The following is a 10572-nucleotide window of genomic DNA, read 5'->3' as shown; positions in this document are numbered from 1 at the left end:
GGGCGGGACTTAGAGCGGAGGGCGGGGCCACGGAGCCGTGAGGGCGTGGGGCGGGCCCGGCCGCCATTTCCCGCCTTGGGCTGCGCGGGAAAAAATAAATCACGGAGTCGGAATTGTTTGGGTGGGAAAAGAGCTGTGGGATCAGCCAGTTCGACCTGTGGGCCGGCGCCACTGTGTCAGCCACTGGGTGCCCCGTGCCGGATTTCCTTAAGCACCTTCAGGGACGGTGATTCCACCACCTTACGTGTTATTTCTGATCTCTAATGTCTAATCAACTTTTCTGTGAAGGAATTCTTCCTGATGTCCAACCTAAACCTGCCCTGGCCCAGCCTGAGGCCGTTCCCTCTCCTCCAGTCCGTGTTCCCTGGGAGCAGAGCCCAGTCCCCCTCTGGCTGTCCCCTCCTGGCAGGGAGTTGTGCAGAGCCAGAAATACCCCCTGAGCCTCCTTTTCTCCAGTCTGAGCCCCTTTCCCAGCTCCCTCAGCTGCTCCTGGGGCTCCAGAAACACCTTCTCTGAACATGAATATTAATGGTTTCATGAACAGGTATAAACCATCTGATGGAAGATGTGTGAAGTATTTTTACAGGTGACTGTAAGGTGTCTTTCTCAGAGTCAAGTGTGTAGCTCAGATCACAGACTCACTCCATTTGGACGTGACCACATTGGGTCATCTGGTCCCACATCCCTGCTCCGGCAGGGAGCCCAGCAGGGCCATCCCGAGCACACGGCACAGGATTGTGTCCAGGTGGCTGTGGAATATCCCCAGGGAGGGAGACTCCACACCCTCTCTGGGCAACCTCTTCAGGGCTCACTCACTGCACAGGTTCTTCCTCCAGAGAAGGAGGAATTTCCTGGGATCCAGGGGGAATTTCCTGGGGTCAGTTCCTGCCCATTCCTCTGGTGGCACTGCTGGATCCCACAGAGCAGGGTCCATGCTCTCAGCCCATCCTCAGCAGATGCTGACAGACATTGATGAGGTCCCCTCTCAGTGTATCCTCTCAAGGCTGAACAGCCCCAGCTCTTTCAGCTTTTCCTCATAAGAGAGATGCCCCAGTCCATTAATCTCCCTTGTAGCCTCTGCTGGACCCACCCCAGGAGCTCCATGTCCCTCTTGTACTCCAAAGGTACCGATGGCAGGCCTGGCTGCTTCTCTCAGAGCTAATACCCTCTGTCCTTTTCCTAAAAGGCATGTCTGGCTCTCCAGGAATTCCCAGTGCTGCTGTTTGCTGGTGCATGAGGATATAAACTGTGGTGTACCTGTCCTGCTCCCACCCTCCTCGGTACCTGCCAAGGGCCTTGGGCTGGATGGTGGGGAAAGTACATGGGGAAACCCACCCCAAATAATGGCTCTTGTGGGACTGCCAGAGTGTAAAACCAAGAGAAAACCTTTAAAAAAGAATGGTGCTGTATTTAACATAAATAAGGAATTGTAACCTCCTTTGCCTCTTAGGAAAAAAAAAAATCTAATGTATATTCAAGACTCTATTGTAATCTTGCTGCACTAAAGATAGGTATAATTTTAAAATTAATTAAATAAATAGGGAAAACCCTTCTGTAGCAAGCATAGACCCAGGCAACATGAATTTTAGTAATATTGGTTACAACTACCTTCTTTTTGCACTAAAAGAGGAAACCACTGACCATTTGCATTAACAAAATATTTATAAATTTATCTATGTACAGTTTTACTCAACAATAACAAAACCCTGCCATTGACTTCTCTGTCTGGAAATGTCCAAGCCCAGGCTGGATGGGGCTTGGAGTAACCTGGGATAGTGGAAGGTGTCCCTGCCCATGGCAGAGGGTTGGAACTGCATGATCTGTAAGGTGCCTTCCAACCCCAGCCTCTCTGGGATTCTACAATTCCTTTCCAGGCTGGGCTGTAGAAATGACCAATGTGTTTAATTCCAGCAATTTAAGCATCTGTTTTTGTCACAGCTCTTCCTTGCTCTGGAAGAAGGCTATGGGCCCAGCCTCGAGGAATTTCTGTTCTGCAGCAGTGCCACATCCAGTTTCTGGAGAAAATGACTTAACAGCTCACGGGCCTTGTTTCATTCCTGCAGTCAACAGATTTAAACATTTTGCTGTGAGCCTTCAAATCATTGTGTTTTTTCCAGCGTAGAAAAAGTCATTCCAAATCTACCTGTGCTTTCTGCCTCCAAAACTAACACTCCCTACAGAGCAGCACAGGCAGAGATACCTGTATTGCAGGTTTCTGGGACTCGTATTTTAGGTTTTCCTGTCCTACTCTTATGACAAACACTTGCACGGGGAGTGAGCGCGATGCCACTGCTTGCATTGTATCCAACCGTGCAAGTTCCAACCTGCTCCTTGGCTTTGGCTTCTCCAGACAAGTCCTGCAGTTACAAACAATCCCTCACAGGCCGGATCGGGCACAGAGGAGCAGGAGTTGGTACATGTTGGCTGGTGGAATTAGCCCTGCTGCCTGTGAAGGCTGGGAGCTGCTGCTCCTGAGCTATTATGCGGCTTTATCGCAGCGCTGGTTGTGTTGTAACCCTGCAAGTGCTTGATCTTTTACCCGCCCAGGCACTGCAGGCATTTTTAATTATCTGAGGGTTAATTTGCATAGGAGCTTTTGCTGAAACAATAAATTCATACCTCTGTTATTATCTGGTATGAGTTTCTGTATCAATATTTATATTTGGGTAAACCCAAAGAAGCTTCCTGCTAACATTAAGACAAAAGAATTGCTTCAGAGCAGGTTCAGGAGTCATCCAGCACTAAGAACACCTTCCACTTCTTTGCAGGGAAAGGGAAATTGTGATGTGTGGTTGGAGAACACGCATTCCAATGCCTCTTTTCTATGCAGGGATGAGGAGACAGAAGCATCTTGTCAGATGAAAAGCACGTTTTGCAAGGCTTGACAAATACAATGTTCACCTTGAGCCAATGTGGTCTGTGTGATTTCGATGCTGGTAGGATTGTTTCTGTAACTCATGTTGTAAAACTCCGGCCCAACAGCTCACTCACTGTGTGTTCATCTTCATCAGGAATTTGGTAATTGCTTCTGTTTAGAGGGGGAGCTGCTGTGGTGATACATAAGAGGGAAGTAGGGTGAGAGGATGTGCCAGGAGGGGCTGTCTCTCCCCGTGCTTGTCCCTTTGCTGCTGCCATGCAGCTTCCTACCCCTCCAGCCTAAGGTGGAGAGCAAAAAAGCAGGATACTGGCAGCACACGAGGAGCTGTAGAAAGTCCATATTCTTGCAGGGCAGTGGGAAGCAGAATGGAAGCTGAGGAAGCACAGCTGTTCTTGTCCTGGCAGCACTGCTGTAACCTCACAAAGGGGTCCCTTCCCCTGGGCATGGGATCAGCCTCTCCCACCCCCACCACTCCCATTTCTGTGCCTGTTATGAGATGGATGTTACAGAATCAAGAGCAATCCATGTTGTATCCTTTCTGGTTTTACTTAAGGAACGCTCTGAAGTGTGTACAGTATCTTCTGTCTATGTTTCTTTGTGTGCTACATGAGCTAAATCCTAAATAATCCCATGGAACGAGGGAATAGTTTCATCTCCCTGCCACAGATCAGAGGTGGAGGTACAGACAAAACAATACTTAGCAGGGAATTGCAGCACCAGCTAATAAGAGATCCAGGTTTTCATCATGACTTCTGACATTTGTCCTTGCTACTAAAATGTGCCCCTTTCTCAATGCCACAGGATGTTTTATAATGGGGGGGTGTGGGGGTGGGGAGGAGAGGGATGTTTTTAGCAGAACTGTTCTACATTAAAAGGAAGCATTTATTTTCATTGGTATCAGCTCTGTGAAGTCTTGACCCTGGGCCGACAATGGGAGTTTTATCCTTGACTTTAATGGGAGAACAATCAAGGTCTCATGATATTACATCCTAAAGAAAGGAAAATACTGCAGTTTGTATCAATAAGATAAATGTCTCATACTTAGTGTAAGCGGCTATATTCTTGCAATAAATGGTTTATTAGATTGATTAAATGTCTTAACTTCACCTCGACTATTAATCACTTTTGGCAGCTGTTTACTGCTTTGTATACTTAGAAGTAATGGACATTATTCCTTAATTATCTCATTGCAGCTCAGTCATTGTTTCCTAAATAGTGCCATTAGAATGGTAAATTGCAACAGTAAAACAATGTCAATAGGAAGTTATGAAGTTCCCATTTTATGATGCATTCATAAAGTTAACTCAATCTACTAAAATGTGGCTGTGATTTCCACACAGTGACCTATTTGCTATGGCAGAAGAGATTCTGATGAGAAAACAGTTGAGCTTTAAGTGTGCTGGGACTCTGCTTTTACCCAAGTAAAACTCAGCATATCCCCTGTTGGAATATGTGTTGGAATATGCATATCAGAATTTATCAAACCCGTGCTTGTTTGATCACTTTTGGTTTCACTGAGTGCTGTGAATCCCAAGGATTTCATGCCTTTGAATACAATGCGTTTATTCCCATGGAAAAAAATGAGAAAACTCCAGTGCTATAATTTAGATGTTACTATTGTCATTTCACAGAAGGATAAGAGAGAACCAAATCAATCAGAAGGAATGGCTGCTTTTAGTTTTATCTCCAGATCTGGCAGCAAGTCATAACTTAGAAGTTGTACAACAATTTCCATGCTGAGTCCCTTTTTCAGTCAACTGTAACTGTCCTGAACTTTAACATTATGAGTTGTCTGTTTCAGGCTGAGTTGTTTGGGTGGAATCAGTATTACTGTCAATCTGAGAAAGAGTCATGAAACTGGCTTTCAAGTACTGTAACAGAAATTGTCTCTCTTCTTTCTCCCTAATAAAGGTTTTTGGGGAAAAAGTAATGTTGGAAATTATGAGTTCTCGTGAGTTTTTTATTCTCCTGGGATTTTTACTGTGCACATGATAGAAAATACAGTTCCTTACCTTGGGCTAAATTAGTGCTGAAGACAAGGTGAATGAGTCTTTTACTAACATTAACAATTTATGTTTAATCCCAAATATCTGCAGACTCCTAATCCAGAAACTTTGATTAAGGAACTCAACTAAGATGAAGCCTGACTGTGCCAGATGTCAGACACCCCCAGGAGAAGCAATGCCTGGAAATTGTTCTACCCAGAGGGAAGCAAACATATAATTAAAATGCCTGGCTGTAATTTCGGTTCTGGGTTGAATTCAGCTGGTGACCCACAGCTGGAAGGCTCCGAGGGCTCATCACCAGGTGACCTGCAAGTGACACATCCAGTTCTACCTAACTGCAAATGCTACACCTCTGCAAGTCAGCCTGCTCTTTTTTATTTATTTATTTTTTTTTTTTTTTTGGCAAGCAACCAAATAATGTTTCTGCCTTGTCAAAAGTCTGGTGAAGTGTCCTATTCCTGTGCTCATTGCATCTTCTACTTCATCTGGTCAAGCTTAAACAGTCTCCTGCTGCCCTAAGGTGCTCTCCTCAACCTCTTAGAGCTGGAGGGGAGTTGCTGCTGGGAATCAGCTGGCAGAAAGGTTTGTAACAAAGCTCTCTCTCAGTCAAACCCAGGTGACTGAAGGAAACAGGTTAAGTTCTTTAGCCCAAAGAATTCATCCTAGATGAGATCAGGGTTTACTCTGAATCTTTCAAACTCCAGAAACAATAGTACAGAGCCAAAACACAACCATTTGGGAGGCATCAACAATTTCAAGCAGTGCAACTACCTGTTTGTCTGCAGCCTTAGACCACATTCATGCTACACAGAGGTGGTGGATGCCCCATCCCTGGAAACATTTAAGGTCAGGTTGGATGGGGCTCTGAGCAACCTGATCTGGTTGAAGATACCCCTGTGCATGGCAGGGGGGTTGGACTAGGTGACTTTTAAAGGTCCCTTCCAGCCTGAACCATTCCATGATTCTGCAGCCTTTTGATGTTGGTGAGTGATGAGAGGTGGGACATGTCAACAGTAGCAGGGCTTCACTTCTGATTGTTCTGCTGTTTCACTTGAGCACAAGAGTGGAACAGGATGAAAGGTGGCTTTGCCCTTATCTGGTTACCCATTGTGAGCACTCTGTTCTCCAGTATCCTGCTGCAGCATTCCTGCCAATACTGTAGAGGCTTGGTTTCCATTTCAGTTTCACTGGTTGTCAGAGAGTTTATCTGTGAAACAGATATACCAACAGCTAATCTCGTGTTATGGTTCCGTGGCTCTTTATAACTCCTATTAATAGCAGCCATGGAAAGCCTGAGAGTAGATTTTATAGGGCACTGGGGTAACCAGTTACTGCACATTCCCCTGAGGCTACGTAGCATCAAGTGTAGCAGCTTGTCCTTTCCAGACTAGGTCATGATCGTAACTCTGGCATTCCCTATCTTTTGGGGATTTCACTTTGTGCATGCTCTTGGTAATTCTTTCTGAGACATGATTCGGAAGCAATTGATTTTGCTCTATGATTTATGCTTACGTAGTTGCCAGCTGATTTGCAAGAGGCTCCATAATTAATCTCTACCCTGTGCACCAGCTCCAGTGAGGATTTCACAGCACTTTAAAGGGGTTGGCTGGACTTCCACTGGAGGGAAATAGGATGGGTCCGTGATGCTTTGATAAGTCTTAGAGGTTCATGTTTTTAAATGCTTCCAAATGTTCAGCGTTCTCATTCCAACTGCTGGTACCCATTTTTAAAAGCTTGTGTTTTATCCCCCAAATGTGGGAAATGTTCATGCAATACCTGATTCAGTGAGGCATTTACCATTGTCACATATAAAACAGGACAAAAAATACCTCCTTAGTGATAGGTCCACAATGGGGTTGCTGAGTTAATAAGAGCAATGGTCCATACATGCCACATTAGTGACACAGGTGTGGTTTCTCATGAGGCACAGCAAACTTGGGAAGGTATTTGCCAATTCTGGGGGAACCACCTGATGAGCTGTGAGAAAGTCCTGGCTTTGTGGAGGATGAAACAGGATAAGAAAGTCCTGACGAAGGCCTGAAACAGCCCTCGGCAAGGTCTTCAGGTCATCTTGGCACATGGGAGCAGTAATTTATTCCAGGAGTCACTCCTGAAATCATTAGTGTGAGCTATGGAAAAAAAGCAGTAGTATGAATAAAGGCAGTAGAATCTGGCCTAATTGAGAAACAGAAAAGAAGGAGTGAGGAACACGAAAGGTCTTGTAAGTGCAATGTACTGTCATCTGAGTCAACTGATAGTCATGGTAAGTAGCCATCTAATTTATTTTTTAAAGGACTCCTCACAGGAAAAACCTGCTGACTGTTGGGAAAATAAAGTCAAAACGATTAAGAATTGCAATGAGAAATTCTAGTCACTGCCTAATTCCGTGCCTTTCATTTCAAATTGCATAAATGGTAACTTGGCTTTTGGTCTCATGCCTAGAGAAGCACCTGAGAACACATCATTGCATCATCATCGAGAGTCTACTGACCATTTTTAATTATGGGCTGGCTGTGGAAAGTGAAGTGGCTTGGTTGGTTAAGGCTGATACTAGACCCTACTAGCAGTGAGTGACTACCACAAAAAATGCTGGCATGGAAACCACAGGCACTCTTTGAAGCCTTTGGAGCTATGACGCTTCCACTCGCACCATTTGTCTAATTGAAATTTCATTCACGTGGCTGCTAGTGGAACCTGAGAGTGTCAGGAATGTGAAAGAGCATTTTTCATGATGTGGTGTGGTGTGTGTGGCTGGAAGTGGAGAAATCAGAGTCAAAGTGGGGAGGTTTGAGTGAAGGAAAGAGGACAGATTTATGAAAGGCATTTGTGAATTCTGTACACAAGCTATGAGGGGAAAGTGTAGATGGAGGAGATGGTAAGGCAGAGGAAAGGAAAATGGACTACAGAAAGAGGAAGAAATAGGAAATCCTTGAAAGAAAAGCTATTAACAACTCTTGACATTTCAATCCTAGTGTCTTTCCCCTCAGAATTCCAAATGTAGGGTAGTCTTCAGCACCCAGTTGCTGGAGAGCTGCAAAGAAACCTGGTGACCATTGTTGGGAAAAGGTGTTTTAGATATTGGAAAAACAGAGATTATTTATTAGTTCTGTGGTTGTCCTTAGAAATAGTATTTTTGACTTCTACAATTGTTTCTTTTGCTGCCTGTGTAATAAAAAAGAATCCAGTTTTGAATGCACCAGGGGCTCCATATAACTTTGCTTTCCTGAATATGTAAAGCAACACAGGTGCTGCTGCTTGTCTGGTTTCTGGTGATTCCCAAAGCCAGAGGCAGTGGCCATCCACCAATAGTTTGGAGCTATATCCTCCACTTTTCACTGTAGGATTTCTATTCCAGTAAAAAGGCCATGAAAAATGTTCCCTGATAAATATCTACAAATAACAGAAGTGTCTAAGCATCAGAAAGAAGCACTGATGTGGGATGACCAGGATGAAATCGAGCTTAATAAAAATATTTTATTGCGAGACCAAGATAATTCAGTAATCCTGTCAAAACTAGTTTCATTGTGCTGAGTTCTGTACAAAAAGTAGTAGGAAGTGACCCACAGCATAAAAATCTACAGTTTTAAGTGTCAAAGGAAATATAATTTCCTGTGGAAAACTGTAGCATAGAAAGAGTAATTTGACTGCAATTACACAGGCAATTTCTGGCAGGGTTGGGACTACCCAGTCTGCTTCCCCTCCCGTCTGAGGCTAAAGCTACCCTTTAAGGGCTTGAAAATCAACTTGGTAAAGGCAGAGGAAGGGCTGTGGTGTGACAGGTTGTGTACCCCTCCTGGATGACAGGCAGTGTCCATAATTCCTGGTGCTATCCCCTAGGCATCAGGAAGAGAAGCCCCGTGTGGATCAGTGGGATGCGGGAGCTCAGCGCTGTGAGCAGACACAAAGGGCTCACGGAGCGTGCACGATCGCCTCATGCAACCACAGAGCAATCGTTTGTTAGAAAGGTGCCAAGTGTGAAAACATAACCAATGCTGGGTCAGTGGGTCAGTGGGAAGCCTCTGCTTGTTTATTTTTGGATTCGCCATCCCAGCAGGATCCCGCTGAACTGAGATTCTCGCTGAAGCCATTCCCAACCTAAAGCCTGTCCCAAGCCACCAACTTAATGAGTGCCAGGACTGTCATGCACAGCAAAGACGTGGCTGGAGTGGAAGTAAAGAGGTGCAGCACTCTCAGATGAAGATGTGTGGGCAGCAGGCCTGTCACGGAAACAGTGTTGAGTGCTCCAGAGACTGATATGCCCTGTTAATTCAATTAATTGCTTCTTCAGCTTGGTTGAGAGATCAGCCTGTGAAGTACAAATATCTCAAGCCAAACAATTTTTTCCCTTGTCTGCTGTGGGTAAAGTGTTCTACCCATGGCTGTCTGTCAAGTGTTCAGCTGCAGCACCTGCATTTTGATGTTCCCAGGTGATTTTCTCCAGGCTTCACAGGACAGCCATCCTACATTTCACTTCCCCTTGGGTCAGTAAACAAAATATTTTCCTTGCATACTTGTGTTGTGTTCAGTTAGGGATATATTTTTGTCTGGGTCCAAGTCAGACTGGTATTTGGAGGCTGTGATAAAGCTGGAAAACAGCATGGCAGTGTGTTGGTCCAAGTGTTCCTTGCAATGCTTTGCCCCAGGCCGGTCATCCCTCAGCTCCATGCAGAAGAAATATTCTCCATCCCATTTACATGCAGGGGAGACTTTGAACAGAGTGAATCTTCCCCTTGGCTGAAGGCCCTGTGCAAGATCCACACACTGTTCAGGTTCTTTATGCATTAGCTTTTACCAGAATAGTTAAATAATTAAGACAGTCCAATATACTGATAAATGAATTACTTGGGCTTCCATTGGCTGCTATTTATGTGACCATGTGGGTTGTTGTTTGCAAGTATTTAAACAGCTCCAGCTACAAGTGGGACTGGTAGAGTCATGGAGGGATGGTACTTTTTGGGAGAGTTGGGTTTTGACCTGGTGGGGAGCCCTGAGCTCTCACCCTGAGGAGGGATTTGTGGTTCAAGGGTTGGGTTGTATTTGCAAGGTTCCTGGGACTGAGACAAAACCAACAAGCAGCTCTTAGGACACCTGCTTGACCTATACTGCTTTGATTTAAGGAAATTAAACTCTACCCCATAGAGAAAGAGCTGAAATCCTGCTGCTTTTGGGAATGTTATTTCAATGTACTTGTTCAGTGAGTTGGCCTGGTAGTTTACAATTCAGAAACCCCGGAGCACTTGTGAATTGTGAGGGAAGTACACTATTCATTATCTGCTGTCAGGCATTCATCATGCCAGTGAAAGCTTCAATCCTCTCATCAGGATGCAGAACATTACTTATGACCAGTCACAGGCCATGAATAATGGCTTAACGAAATGAACAGTTCTCCAGCAATTCAGACCCAGGTTTGTTAATCAAAACTATTCAGAGCCAGATTCTGGCACCCCCTCAAACACGCTGAATAACACCTACCCCCAGTGCACCGTCTTTGGTTTTAATTGCATTTATAGTTTAGCAAACTTTTTTCTTTCTTTCTTTTTTTTTTTTTTTTTTAATCTGACCTCACCCAACAGGCTCACAGAAAATGCTGAAGTTTGCCTGCACCAAAATAAGTAGTTCTTGTCTCATTTTGCATTAACACTTGCTGTAGAAAACCACTTTGGCAGTGATGACAAATCTACGTGTCTT

Source organism: Parus major, chromosome 2 (assembly GCF_001522545.3).
Source record: "Parus major isolate Abel chromosome 2, Parus_major1.1, whole genome shotgun sequence".
In the NCBI taxonomy this organism is placed as follows: domain Eukaryota; kingdom Metazoa; phylum Chordata; class Aves; order Passeriformes; family Paridae; genus Parus; species Parus major.
This window is presented reverse-complemented; position numbering follows the sequence as displayed.